General features: G+C 43.2%; 1 long non-coding RNA gene across 1 annotated transcript in view; it reads right to left on the bottom strand.

Annotated features, from left to right (window-relative positions):
• LOC310688512 overlaps window positions 1-11,983 on the bottom strand; it is a 54,611-nt gene extending 42,628 nt beyond the window's left edge. The window contains exon 1 of the long non-coding RNA XR_014516991.1: window positions 11,292-11,983. This is a non-coding gene — a long non-coding RNA (uncharacterized lncRNA). The remainder of the gene's footprint in view (window positions 1-11,291) is intronic.
• Window positions 11,984-12,304: the final 321 nt, after the last annotated feature.

Here is a 12,304-nt window from a genome sequence, read left to right on the forward strand (position 1 = left end):
TATCTCACCCCTTGCTTTTTCCTGTAAAACCAATTGCAGTCGTTAACAGTAGTCAAGTTTAACCACACCTACCAGCCAATCGCCACCCTTCTGAGTAATACCTCTCCCCACCCTCTCACTGTATATAAGGGTCTGGTGACTTCTGTTTCAGTGTATCTGAAGTGTGCATGCACACGAAAGTTCATACCAATAACTAACTTAGTTGGTCTCTAAGATTCTACTGGAAGGATTTTTTTTATTTTGTTTCAACTATGGCAGACCAACACGGCTTTGTTGTTGTTGTTTAGTTGTTTAGTCGTGTCCGACTCTTCATGACCTCGTGGACCAGAGCACACCAGGCAATCTTGTCTTCCACTGCCTCCCACAGTTTGGTCAAACTCATGTTCGTAGCTTCAAGAACACAGTCCAACCATCGCATCCTCTGTCGTCCTCTTCTCCTTGTGCCCTCAATCTTTCCTAACATCAGGGTCTTTTCCAGGGAGTTTTCTCTTCTCATGAGGTGGCCAAAGTATTGGAGCCTCGGCTTCAGGATCTGTCCTTCCAGTGAGCACTCAGGGCTGATTTCCTTAAGAATGAAGAGGTTTGATCTTCTTGCAGTCCATGGGACTCTCAAGAGTCTCCTCCAGCACCATAATTCAAAAGCATCAATTCTTTGGCGATCAGCCTTCTTTATGGTCCAGCTCTCACTTCCATACATCACTACTGGGAAAACCATGGCTTTAACTATACGGACCTTTGTTGGCAAGGTGATGTCTCTGCTTTTTGTCATTGAGTTTGTCATTGCTCTTCTCCCAAGGAGCAGGCGTCTTTTAATTTCGTGACTGCTGTCACCATCTGCAGTGATCATGGAGCCCAAGAAAGTAAAATCTCTTACTGCCTCCATTTCTTCCCCTTCTATTTGCCAGGAGGTGATGGGCCCAGTGGCCATGATCTTCGTTTTTTTGATGTTGAGCTTCAGACCATATTTTGCCCTCTCCTCTTTCACCCTCATTAAAAGGTTCTTTAATTCCTCCTCACTTTCTGCCATCAAGGTTGTGTCATCTGCATATCTGAGGGGTTGATATTTCTTCCGGCAATCTTAATTCCGGCCTTGGATTCATCCAGCCCAGCCTTTCGCATGATGAATTCTGCATATAAGTTAAATAAGCAGGGAGACAATATACAGCCTTGTCATACTTCTTTCCCAATTTTGAACCGATCAGTTATTCTATACCCAGTTCTAACTGTAGCTTCTTGTACCACATAGAGATTTCTCAGGAGACACATGAGGGGATCAGGCACTCCCATTTCTTTAAGAACTTGCCATAGTTTGCTGTGGTCGACACAGTCAATGGCTTTTGCATGGTCAATGAAGCAGAAGTAGATGTATTTCTGGAACTTTCTAGCTTTCTCACCGGCAAGCCACTCCAGTATCCCTGCCAAGAAAACTCCATGGACAAAGACAACAGACCAACACGGCTACCTACCTGTAACTAGAACTATGTATCTCCTTGTACATGAGAATTATTCACATAATTATATTGTTATTCACATAATTATACTGTTATTATGAGAATTATTGCTAAAATATGTATTGTTGGGCCTACAATAATCTATATTTTTAGGATCCGGAGTTCTTTGTTCTTTTTTGCTTCCCTGTTTTATAATGTATTTCAAGAAAAGGATAAAATATCTTTAGGACATGAGTCTGACTTGAATCACTCCTCCCCCAAGACTGCTGCTAACATTTAGAAAAACAAACCTGTAGGAGATCCTGTGCATGGTCTGCCATGTCATGTCTAGTTTGGCCCTTGTCCTCTATTTTTAGCTGCTGCGTCAAGCTTGTGCAAACCATGTCCTCAAAGAGTTTCCTCTTCAGCTATTGCAAACTAGCAAGTGGTGTCATCTTTAAGCTCTAGCATCAATACTTTCCCCCGGCATGAATTCTTATTTGTGGGTGAACACATACATATTTCTGTAATTTTCAATTATTCATTTTAACAGTCATTTGTCATTTCCTTTTAAATGTACAGGTTATGGTTATAATGTTCACAACTCTGCATGCACCTGGACCTTAGCTTTTGGACCATGTATTTTCATGGTTACAAACTTGTTGTGTGGTAGAATTCTTAGGAAATTAATGCATGAAGAGGAAAACACCGTTTTAACTGGATCAACAATGTCAAGAACTTTGCCTTTCAGCCAGAGATCACTAACTCTGATTTAGTTTTATATTTAGTTGTGATTTCCTGCCATAAAAACATTGCTGTTTTGTTTTGGGTTTTAAGTTCCCTTATCCTTATACGAATGTTATGTTGCTTTCATGGAAAAATTCTGCCTTCAATAAATTATAGACTGTGTCCAGCTAACTTGTTCCATTAGCACAAGGATTTCTGTTTGTGCTATGGACCTTCTCTCCTTTCTTACACCTTTGCCACTCCAAAACTTGCTCTGGTTCACCCCTACCCTCCAGAGCATATTAGGCGAAGGTGTGGGGCACACAGAGGGAGTGTGCTGGGAAGTTCTTTTGCACAAGCAAAAAATCATTGCACTGATTTAATGAATTAGTTGGATACCAACCTACGTGGGCTTTTTTAATGTGTTTAAATAAAGTGTGTGTTTTAAAGAGCTGTAAAATAATAGATAACTAAGTCTTATGGCAAAGTCTTTTGACTTGCAGAATGGGTACTTTTTATATGACACCTACATGCTTGTCATAACCACCTCTTGCCATATGTCTGTTTTTGTTTATGCCACATCTCGGCCTTTCTGTTCTCTCCTTTCTTGGCATCTATTGACACATGCACTCAGTGAGGGTGTTTATGCACTGGCAGGTTATCAGGGATTTAGCACATGTCCATGATCTGCCTACAGGGTGCTTCTCTTGACTAATTCCTAACTAAGATTTACTGGATCAGGCCCAGGAAGTTGTCTCAGAAACACATGGTGTTGCTTGGGATGTTCTTTGACTTACCAATGCCAGATGTTTGCATTTTCACCTACTCTGCTTTGTTAATGGGCATTTAATGCTTGGGGGCATCTATGTAATTGTCGAATTCTGTATTTTTTGCTTTTCATTTCCATCTGGCGTTACTCTCTGGGAGTGTGCTACTGTACTCAGGTCCTCCTGGTGACTTCTCATAGGCATCTGGTTGGCTACTGTGAGACCACAAGGCTGGATTAGATAAGTCTTTGGCAGGATGTAGTGGGCTCTTCTTGTTTTCTGTGGTCACTCCTCATCATTCTCCCCCTTACAGCCCCATGTAGATATATGCCTGACAACTTCAGATAACACTTCATGAAGCGTCAAAGTGCATTTTAATTTACGAAAGCTTATGCTGTAATAATCCACTTGTTAGTGTTGAAGGTGCCACACAATTGTCATTTTTGTTGCAACAGGCCACCCCAGCTACCCCTCAGGACCCTCCGGCTTGAATCTCTCAAACCTGCACTGGCCCCTTCTCCATCTGCTTGATGGGTACAGTGTGCGGCTTTGAGTCTGAATAGACTCAACATATTTCTCAGAGCACACCGAACATCTGGATAGCACACAAATAAATCTTCACAAGCTAGCTGAATGTTTACTCAGAAGTAAATCTCATTGTGTTCAATGGAGTTTACTCTCCAGGGATTGTTTAGGGACAGCAGCCTAAATGACAGGAACAATACATTCAGACAATCTGAACTCAAAATCTACCTGAGATTAGAAGCCACACATCCCTGAACAAACTAAGCAATCTACATTCTTTCCAGCCCCAGTCTATACTTCTTAGAAGCTACATACAGAGAAATGTAGATCTATGCTGATAATGGATCTGAGGAATTACACTCAAAGTGGTGCTGTTTATACTATCTACTCACAATCAGTAAATATGACAACAATGAACACTATTTACTCAGATACATAAACTATATTTTAATGGATGAAGGCAGGAGCAAGGGTGTCCAGGCCAGCTGGCATGAGAGGACTCTGCCAGTCTTCGTTTAATATAATATATTTGTTTAAGTGCTTAAATTGTAAACCATCTTGGCAGAAAGGCGGTACTGTATATAAATCCCATCAGTAAAATGCCCTTAGTTGGTCCATTTCATGTTTCCCACAGTAGGAAACACAACATGTAGGCCTTGATCTAGATGCTGATGGTGTTTCCTGCTTGGCAGGGGGTTGGACTCGATGGCCCTTGTGGTCTCTTCCAACTCTATGATTCTATGATTCTATGATTCTAATAGTTAGTGGAGAACAGTCTTCATCAGCTGGAAATAAGATACAAGGCATACAACCAATGAATGATAACAAAATAGTTGTATGCCTTGTATCTTATTTCCAGCTGGTGAAGTCTATTACAAAACAGTAGTATCATTCCGGAGACACTGTACTTTTGAGGCTTTTGAGATGTCTTCTGCTGAAACTTTTGAAAGGCTATTGAGAGACTTTACAGTGGAACCTCGTTATGGACAGGATCCGTTCTGGAGGCCCGTCCATAACACGGAACCGACGCAAGCCAAAGTGCCATGTCTGCGCATGCGTGAGCGGTGAAACCTGGAAGTAAGCCGTTTTGGTACTTCTGGGTTGCCGTGGGACAAAACACGAAAACACGTAACCTGAAGCGGAAGCAACATGAGGTATGACTGTGCTTTTGAAACTTTTGAGACATCTTCTGTTGAAACTTTTGAGAGACAATTGTGAGACTGTCCTTAGACATCTGTTTTGAACACACAGTCCACTCTGCTACTCTGTTATATTGCACATATGAACTTTGATTGGCTTATTCCTATAATTTGAATGATATCATTATTCTATTATATATTCTCCACTAACTTTTAGCCCACGTGTTGTGTTTTATTGTTGTGATTGGTTCTTATTGAAACACGGGGGTTTGTTTTTGGTTCCCACAGTAGAAAAGTTAAACTGTACAAATTTCTATAAAACTCTTGCAAAGGATTAACCCCTTTAACAATACCAGTTTCATTTGCAGCAGTGACTTTTTTTAACTTGTCAGCTCCCTCATAATATAATTGCTGAGTATCCATGTGTAGCTGGTTGAGATTCTTATGGCTTAATTTTCAAAGTTGGTTGAGTTCACAGATGCTTCCAACAGGCAACTTTTACAAGCTGTTTTTCTGCATATATTTCTGTGGTTCTTTCATTGGGAAATATATCTCAAGTCCATCAAAGTAATTTTTGACATTTGTGTTTTAAAAACATCTTCGTAATCCACCAGATAATTGACCGTTTTCAAGTTGGTGCTAATATATGAAACACTTCATGCTGTCTAATACTGAGGAAAGGACTCTGCCCCCTGATTTCAGCTAATTTGACCAATGTTTGACAGTGCAACCAAAATTCTTGAACTTTTACCAATAATGCAATATAATTCTGATGCCCCCCAGCCACAGAATGTCATACATGACTCCAATGGTACTGGCTTTGAAATGGTGCTGGCTGTCGTACCCCTGCTGATCCCCCGTGGTGTTCTGCTGCCTCCTCTCAAATGCAGCCTTTTATATCCATAGGAAATGGGTCCAACGGACACTTAGAATCATAGAATCATAGAATCATAGAGTTGGAAGAGACCACAAGGGCCATCGAGTCCAACCCCCTGCCAAGCAGGAAACACCATCAGAGCACTCCTGACATATGGTTGTCAAGCCTCTGCTTAAAGACCTCCAAAGTAGGAGACTCCACCACACTCCTAGGCAGCAAATTCCACTGTCGAACAGCTCTTACTGTCAGGAAGTTCTTCCTAATGTTTAGGTGGAATCTTCTTTCTTGTAGTTTGGATCCATTGCTCCGTGTCCGCTTCTCTGGAGCAGCAGAAAACAACCTTTCTCCCTCCTCTATGTGACATCCTTTTATATATTTGAACATGGCTATCATATCACCCCTTAACCTCCTCTTCTCCAGGCTAAACATGCCCAGCTCCCTTAGCCGTTCCTCATAAGGCATCGTTTCCAGGCCTTTGACCATTTTGGTTGCCCTCCTCTGGACACATTCCAGTTTGTCCGTGTCCTTCTTGAACTGTGGTGCCCAGAACTGGACACAGTACTCCAGGTGAGGTCTGACCAGAGCAGAATACAGTGGCACTATTACTTCCCTTGATCTAGATGCTATACTCCTATTGATGCAGCCCAGAATTGCATTGGCTTTTTTAGCTGCCGCATCACATTGTTGGCTCATGTCAAGTTTGTGGTCAACCAAGACTCCTAGATCCTTTTCACATGTACTGCTCTCAAGCCAGGTGTCCCCCATCTTGTATTTGTGCCTCTCATTTTTTTTGCCCAAGTGCAATACTTTACATTTCTCCCTGTTAAAATTCATATTGTTTGTTTTGGCCCAGTTCTCTAATCTGTCAAGGTCGTTTTGAAGTGTGATCCTGTCCTCTGGGGTGTTAGCCATCCCTCCTAGTTTGGTGTCATCTGCAAATTTGATCAGGATGCCCTTGAGTCCATCATCCAAGTTGTTGATAAAGATGTTGAATAAGACCGGGCCCAAGACAGAACCCTGTGGCACCCCACTAGTCACTCTTCTCCAGGATGAAGAGGAACCATTGATGAGCACCCTTTGGGTTCGGTCAGTCAGCCAGTTACAAATCCACTGAGTGGTAGCATAGTCAAGACCACATTTTACCAGCTTCTTTACAAGAATATCATGGGGCACCTTGTCAAATGCCTTGCTGAAATCAAGGTAGGCTACATCCACTGCGTTCCCTTCATCTACCAGGCTTGTAATTCTGTCAAAAAACGAGATCAGGTTAGTCTGACATGACTTATTTTTCAGAAATCCATGCTGACTATTGGTGATCACAGCATTCCTTTCTAGGTGCTCACAGACTGTTTGCTTGATGATCTGCTCCAGAATCTTCCCTGGTATTGATGTCAGACTGACTGGGCGGTAATTATTTGGGTCCTCTCTTTTCCCCTTTTTGAAAATAGGGACAACATTTGCCCTCCTCCAGTCTGCTGGGACTTCGCCTGTTCTCCAGGAATTCTCAAAGATGACTGCCAGTGGTTCTGAGATCACATCTGCCAGTTCTTTTAATACTCTTGGATGCAGTTCATCTGGCCCTGGAGACTTGAATACATCTAAACTAGCCAAGTATTCTTGTACTATCTCCTTAGTTATTCTGGGCTGTGTTTCCTTTGCTGAATCATTTGCTCCAAATTCTTCAGGTCGGGCATTGTTTTCTTTATCGGAGAAGACTGAGGCAAAGAAGGCATTGAGGAGTTCAGCCCTTTCTGTGTCCCCTGTTTGCATTTCACCATCTTCTCCTCTGAGTGACCCCACTGTTTCCTTGTTCTTCCTTTTGCTACGAACATACCCATAAAAGCCTTTTTTGTTGCTTTTAACCTCTCTAGCAAGCCTGAGTTCATTCTGTGCTTTAGCTTTTCTGACTTTGTGTCTACACGTGCTGGCTATTTGTTTGAATTCCTCTTTGGAGGTTTCCCCCCTTTTCCATTTTTTGTACACATCCTTTTTTAATCTTAACTCAGTTAAAAGTTCTTTAGATAGCCACCCTGGCTTCTTTAAGCACCTTCCATGTTTCCGTCTCATTGGTATTGCCTGACGTTGTGCTTTTACTATCTCCCTCTTAACAAACTCCCAGCCATCATGAACTCCCTTTCCTTTTAATATTACTGTCCATGGGATCTCACCCAGCACTTCCCTAAGTTTTATGAAGTCAGCTTTCTTAAAGTCAAGAAATTGAGTCCTAGTATGCTTGGCTGCTCCTTTCCGCTGTATAGTAAACTTCAGAAGAGCATGATCACTCGCGCCTAATGATCCTTCCACTTCTACCCCACTAACCAGGTCATCAACATTGGTTAGGACCAGGTCTAAAATGGCTGTTCCTCTTGTTGCTTCTCCTACTTTCTGGACAATGAAGTTGTCTGCAAGGCCAGTGAGGAATCTGTTTGACCTTATGCTCTTGGCTGAGTTTGACATCCAACAAATATCCGGGTAATTGAAGTCCCCCATTACTACTATCTCCCTTCCTTTTGCATGCTTGGCCATCTGTTCCAGGAAGGCATCATCTATGTCCTCCGTTTGGCTTGGGGATCTATAGTAAACTCCCACAATGAGGTCTCTGTTATTCTTCTCTCCCTTAATTTTGACCCAAATGCTCTCACTTTGGCTTTGATGTTCTAAATCTTCGATCTCTTCACAGGTATACACATCCCTGACATATAACGCCACTCCTCCTCCTTTCTTGTCTGGTCTGTTTCTCAGAAATAGATTGTATCCCCCCATTATTACATTCCAATCGTGGGACTTATCCCACCAGGTTTCAGTGATGCCTATTATGTCATATTTAGTTTGCTGTACCAAGAGCTCAAGCTCATCTTGTTTATTTCCCATGCTTTGCACATTAGTGTACAGACATTGAAGTCCATTAATCATTCCCCCGTGTCTCTTATTTAAGGATTTTTTCCTCCCACCACTAGGTCTGCGTGCTGTTTGCTCCATTTGGTCTATGACATTTGGATGATCATCTTCATCAATTGATAGACTCCTACCTTCAGGAGCACTGTCTCCCTCCCCCACATTAGTCAGTTTAAAGCCCTCCTGATGAGGTTTCTGAGATTTTTGGCAAAAACATTTCTCCCAACCGTTGTGAGGTGCAGCCCATCACTTGCCAGAAGTCCATCTTCAAGAAGCTGCAGTCCGTGATCTAAGAATCCAAACCGTTCCTGTTTACACCATTTGCGAAGCCAGCTGTTCACTTCCACTATTTTTCCCTCTCTCCCTGGGCCACGTTGTTCAACTGGGAGGACAGATGAGATGACAATTTGTGCATTTAGTTGCTTCAATTTCCTGCCGAGAGCCTCGTAGTCTCTTTTGATCTTCTGGAGGCTATTGCTTGCAGTGTCATTGGTTCCCACATGAACCAAGAGGAAGGGGTATTTGTCCCTGGGTTTTATGATTCCTTGCAGTCGTTCAGTTAAGGTGACCTGTACTTGTAACACCCAGTCACATTCCCCTCAGCATATTTTTTTTCTTTTTTTCTTTTACTCCTCCCACCTCTCCGTGCAACCACAGAGTCCTGCCCAGGACAAACTTCTTAAGCACAGACTGAGTTAACAAAATTTTTACCTTACAGAATTTTTACTTTACAATAAAGTTGTTAAGAAGGAAGTGGGTTGCTGTGTGCTTTGCAGGAGCCCTTCCTTAATTACAAGTTAAGTCATATCAAAAATACACATGTAGTTTGATTGTTGCTATGGTGATAATAAGCTGATGTCGCAGAACAACTTTTAACAATTGATTATGTGTGTTGTCTCTTGCCAAAATGAATCATTGCAAAGAAGTTGTATCTGATTAGCGAATGATGGAAATTTTAATAGTTCATGCTCCTAATGTTGACCCTCTGCTTTTTGCTTTCTTTAAAAATGTGGGCTTGCATTTGATCTCTCTGCCCTCTCCTGTTTTTAAACACAGCTCTGCAGGGAAGGGACAGGGATTGCAGCTGTCGGTGAGGGTCTCCCTGCCTCTGGTCCTGTCAGGGCTGGGCCCAGATGTCTTGCGGTCTGGTGTGGAGGGGCAAAAGACACCCTCAGGTACGTGCTAGTGCCCAAGGCTGGTCAAATTACTTTGCTCAGAAGTACCTCCCTGGCAAGCCCATGCAGAGCTTGCTTGAGGTCTGCAAGGGGAGTCTTCTTAGAATAAAGTTATAAACTCAAACAAAAAAGCAACCGGTCCCTGGTGGGCCTCTGGTGGGACAACTTCGTTGTCTGAGTGTACCCAGCTGTCCCCTGCCCCAGCCTGCTGAGTGGGTGGGGCAGATCCACTTCACAAGCTTTATGGCAGACAGCAGAGTACCGGTATTTGCTGCTTTTCCTCAGGCCACAAAATGTATTGGGCTTCTTGCATGTGGGAGGTGCATCTAGTGAATCATAGCCGTGCATGATTGCCAGTAAGAGCAGACTCAGACTGGTCATGACCTCTCACCTTTGGGGAGGTAGGAAATAAGGGTTGTTTCCTGCTCCTCACTCTCCCCTTTGAACCATGTGGAATCATAGAGTTGGAAGGGACCCTGAGGATCATCTAGTCCAACCCCCTGCAAGGCAGCAATATGCAGCTGTCCCTTCCGGGAATCAAACCTGCAACCTCTAACCAGCTGAGCTATCCAGCTGCTAAACTGAGCTGGGGCTCCAGACTCAGACCACGTGTTTGAGGCTAACTTTTGTACCTTGCCTGTGTTGTTGCTGCTGCTGCTGCTGTGGTGTTGAATGATGAGTGAGACCTGTGATTATTGTAAGTAAAGCATTTAAACTTACTAAAGTTGTGGTCTATTCAGTCTGAGGAGTAAAGGCAGGGGAGAACTATAAATGCTTAATACTGGCACAATTCATATTTCTCATTCTTTGCAAACATGTCATAAATATGTTTTAAACTCTGCTTGGGGGTTGTTTTGGCTAAAGAGCGAGTCAAGCCCTGCACACTTTTTTTTTTAATTCAGGCAGTCAGCCATTTTTCCTTTGTAGTGGGACTTCAGGATTAATTGGTATTCCCCAGTTATTTCCCTACATGTTTTGCATTCCTGTGGGCCCTTTTTATGTTACACATGGCAGCTGTGAATGGCTTCAGACAGAGTGAAGGTAGTTTGGGGATAGGGAAGAGATGGCTTGACGCTTTCCTTTCCAGTCATTTTGTCCCCTCAAAATCACCCCCAGTGGCTTTTTTCCTTGAGAGACGACAAAGCATCTGGAGAGGTGGAGCTTCACCCACACTGGTACCCAAAACTCAAGCCAACTTCCCCAAAGCTTAGTTTGAGGAAATTGTAAATAGCTACTGTGTACTGACTCATGCCATCAGTCCATCTAGCCCAGATTTGTCTACTGTGATGCAAAATTGTGAAACTCAAAAAAGTTGAGAAAGTAGTTCTCAGAAATACAACTGTTAACTACTAATTGCAAAACTGTCTCTACCCAAAGCAAGAACAGAAAACAGTTCTGCAAAACATTTTCAGAACTTGCAATTTGCAACTATATCTGTAGCTATAGCTGCACACACACCAATTTCTGAGCGGTGAGAGATTTCAGGATTTCCAACGCTTACCCAGGGTTCAGCTGCCTTGGAGTTAAGGTCAGCAGAGACTGTGGTGTCTTTGGGATACATATATGGTTTTACTTATACAGACATACATTCTGAGCATATGATGTAAGAGCTCAAAGCATTAACACCCCAACGGATCTTGATTCCCCATTAGGTTTCGAGGGAAGGCCCCACCGCAGACCATAGCTTGGGGATTCAGCTCACAGAGAAGGTTCAGTGCCTCTGTATCCTTTTAGCTCTTGGCATAACCAAAACTCACCCACAAACTAGCCTCCCTGGCCTGCTGATCTCCTTCTAGGTTCATATGGCATCCAGCTGAGCAGTGGCGAAGAGCAGTGGGGGTGGAGAGCAGGCGGGGGCATGGCTGGCGCGCGTCCCAGGGGTGTGACACATGTCTTGGGAATGTGATGTGTGTCCCAGGGGCATGGCGAGGATGGGATGACAAGGACTTTTAAAACTTTCCCACCATATCCCAGAATACAGTTCGTACAGCATCATTGCTACATCATTGCTACATCACTGACATGTCACCAAAGGGGAGGAGAGACAGGGGCTACACTAGTTTAACCCTGGCAGACATGTCCAGACAAGTCCTTGGTACAAGATTGGCATAAGCAGGCATGGCAGGGCAAGACCCAGGTATGTTTGGACCCCTTGGCAAATCTGGTGATGGGATTAGGCTTTCCTTGGCCAACAAGCAGCTCAGCAATTGTCACCTCTGGGAACTTCCTAGAGTCCTTTTTCAAGAGGAAAATAGCTTTGGAATGGAGGAAATTGGCAAAGGAGTTGATTTTATATGATTGTTAAAGCTAGGTAACTTCACTGAGCTGTCAAGTCAAAAGGATACATTTATGCATAATATTTGTAACATTTAACAACTTTAAAGATGTGCCCCCCCCCGTAATTTCCGTAACATTTTCCCAACTTTGTTCTGTAAAATAAAACTTTCTTGTTTGCTCAACTTCTGCCTGAGTCTCCAAGTTTACCCTCTCACACACAAAAATATATAAAATAACCCATGGTGTTTAAGTGTAGACGTATACAGAGGAGGTGCGCAGCCGTGGGATCTGCTGTGCTCCCTGCTCCAGCTCTGGTCAAACTATGAATCCCCCTTTCTCAGCAGATAGAAGCATTCACATAGGGGAGATCTAGTCAGGGATCTCTTTTGTTTTGCCTAGTTGGGCCTGTGATTTGATCTTCCTTTTTAAAACATGCAGCTGCAACCCCCCCCCTACAGATCAGGATTCTGGTGGTGGTCCATGGGAGGGGGTT

The sequence above is a fragment of the Podarcis liolepis genome, assembly GCF_965112155.1.
Source record: "Podarcis liolepis genome assembly, chromosome: 11".
Lineage (NCBI taxonomy): Eukaryota > Metazoa > Chordata > Lepidosauria > Squamata > Lacertidae > Podarcis > Podarcis liolepis.